The 2773-nt window shown below is 40.0% G+C and overlaps 1 pseudogene; it reads right to left on the bottom strand.

Annotated features, from left to right (window-relative positions):
* Nucleotides 1-346: 346 nt before the first annotated feature.
* LOC118994484 (olfactory receptor 4C15-like) lies at nt 347-1319 on the bottom strand (annotated as a pseudogene).
* Nucleotides 1320-2773: the final 1454 nt, after the last annotated feature.

Raw genomic sequence — 2773 nt, 5'->3', positions numbered from 1 at the left:
GACCTACTGCAATATCACTGCTCCAAAACCAGAAAGAGGATACAGTCATTAGTAAGGGTTTTTGACAACCTTGAATAGCCAGATGTGAAAAAAGAACAGCCCTATCCTATTCTCATTGTAAATGTCTTCAAGTGAGGGGTCCCACAAGACAGAAACTTCTGCAATCTGACCTCAAAGCAATCTATTCTTTATTTGCCTCTTGAGGAGCAGATATGTTTTTGAGAGTGCTAAAGCCAAGAAAAACTTGGGGTCCCTTGACTCTATAACTCTTCATTGCAGGAACTAAGTTCTGCAGCTCCATCATGTCTTAGAACACACACTGAATATAGACTCCATCAAATCAGTCTCATTTTTCATGACAAACTAAAATTATTCTTCTCCACACATTTCTCATGGCATTTTTCACTTCCTTATTCCTGATGGTGTAAATCAAAGGATTGAGCAAGGGTGTTAGGGTGGTGGAAAATATTGTCACCATTTTGTCAAAGGAGAAAGTGGATGGAGGTCGGGCATATGTGACTATGCAGGGGACAAAGAACAAAACCACAACAGCAATGTGAGATCCACAAGTAGAGAGAGCCTTCCACTGCCCTTCAGTACTGTAGGTTCTCAGAGAAAACAAGATGATACCATAGGAGGTAAGCAACAAAGAGAAGATTATGATGCACATTAACCCACTGTTGGCCACCACCAAAAGCCCAAAGACATGAGCGTCAGTGCATGCTAGCTCTAGTAATGGGTACAAGTCACATACAAAATGATCGATGACATTGGGGCCACAGAAGGGCAGCTGTAAAACAAAGAGAATTTGTATTGTGGAATGCAGGAAGCCCCCTATCCAGGCCACCACCATCAGAATGCCACAGAGCCTCCAGTTCATGATAGAAGTAATGCAAGGGCTTGCAGATGGCCACATAGCGATCATAGGCCATGACTGTGAGGACAATCACCTCCGCTCCAGCAAAGAAGTGTGCAGCAAAGATCTGTGTCATGCAGCCTTCAAAGGAGATGGTCTTCCTCTTAATCAGAGAGTCTACAATCATCTTCGGGGCAATTACAGTGGAGAAGCAGGCATCCAAGAGGGACAAGAAAGCCAAGAAGAAGTACATGGAGGAGCCCAGGAGTGCTGGGCTGCTGGTGATGGTCAACACAATTAGCAAGTTGCCCACGAGAATCGCCATGTAGGTCAACAAAAGTATAACAAATACTATTTTCTGCACGTTCGGATTCTGTGAAAGCCCCAAGAAGATGAACTCAGTCACAAAGCTGAGGTTTTGCATGGTTTCCAAGAAAAAGCTAAATGCCACCAGAGTAAGCATATAAAATCTGCAATTATGAGGAAAAGAAAAAATCACCTGTGACCAGTTTGTGATACCATTTTATCACAGTCATTGACCAGTTGGTGCACCCATTTGAAAAACTGATTACATGCTTCTGTTGTAAAGGAGAACAGAAAATTAGAAATTTGTTGAAGGCTTTAGCGAGAGTCCTGGCAGAAGTCAGGAGGAAATAAATTATTCAATACTTTAAAGTGACAACAGCTTACATGTAGGAAAATTATTCATATATAGTAGGAAAAGACATAGCTTTTATCTCGATTGCAAAAGCATATCACTTTTCCAGGAGTGGATTATTGAGGAGGATTCTGAAGTCACATCCACATTGAAGACAGATAACTTATACTTTATTGGTCACTGCTGCTATCAGTATGGAATGAGAATGTGCTGACTCACAAACCATCACTTATCATGAGATGACCTCATCTACAAAGAGAAGAAGAAATAGCCCCTAGTTTAAGAGTCATTTGAAAATCATTGCTACTTCTCCATTTTTTTAAAAACTGAGCTGAACTGGGCCTTTAAGATGAATACAGAAAGGAGACTACCAGCTATCAGAGAGTAGGTGGGTTAGTGGATGGTTGAAAAGGTAAAAGGATTAAGAAAAACAACACCTGGACACAGACAATAGTGTGCTGTTCACCACAGAAAAGGAGAGGTGGGCCTAGGGGTATGTAGAAAAGTTTAAAGGGTGAATAAATGGTGATAGAAGGAGGCTTGCCTTCGGATGGTGAACACAAAATACAATATACAGGTGATGTATTATAGAATTGTACACTCGATGTCTATATAATGTTGTTAACCGATGTCACCCCAATAAATTCATTACAAAAAAACATGAAACAACACAAGATGAATTCATTCATTCCCTAGAAAAGAAGAAAGCTCTATTAAAAGACACCTAGCTCTACACTAACATGTAACAAGTATGGACATGCTAATTTGAGATCTTTCTTCATTCATTATTTAAAATAAGAATGGGTGTTTATTAAAAATTATAATACCTACCTACTTAAGGGTATTGTCAGCATGACCAAGTGAACTAACGTAAAGAAAGTAGCTGTTGAAGAAATAGTCCGAGGAAACAGTCCATGTTAGATCTTATTATCCTTATTTTCCTGGAAGATAATCTATGCTAAAACAGAAAACGTCAAGTCACATGCTGGGTCTGGAATTTAAACACAGACTCCCAGCTACAACACTTAAGTATTCCTAATGCATCAAGAGACAAAGCAGCAGAGCTGGCCCTTCTGCTCTCTTCATGCACCTGTGGAAATCAAAGTCTTCTGAGTCCTTTGCTCATCCTTGAAGGATGACACAGAGCAAGGGATGTAGATTCAGAAAGTAAAACGACAATTACTACACATAGAAATTGGCAACAACCACATAGGTAAGAAATAGAAACAATATGTTGAGTTTGGCTAGAGTCTTGAGAC

The sequence above is a fragment of the Sturnira hondurensis genome, unplaced genomic scaffold (assembly GCF_014824575.4).
Source record: "Sturnira hondurensis isolate 20B ecotype Veracruz unplaced genomic scaffold, ASM1482457v3 Scaffold0009384, whole genome shotgun sequence".
Lineage (NCBI taxonomy): Eukaryota > Metazoa > Chordata > Mammalia > Chiroptera > Phyllostomidae > Sturnira > Sturnira hondurensis.
The sequence above is the reverse complement of the archived record's forward strand: the minus strand, read 5'-3'. Positions and strand labels throughout refer to the sequence as shown.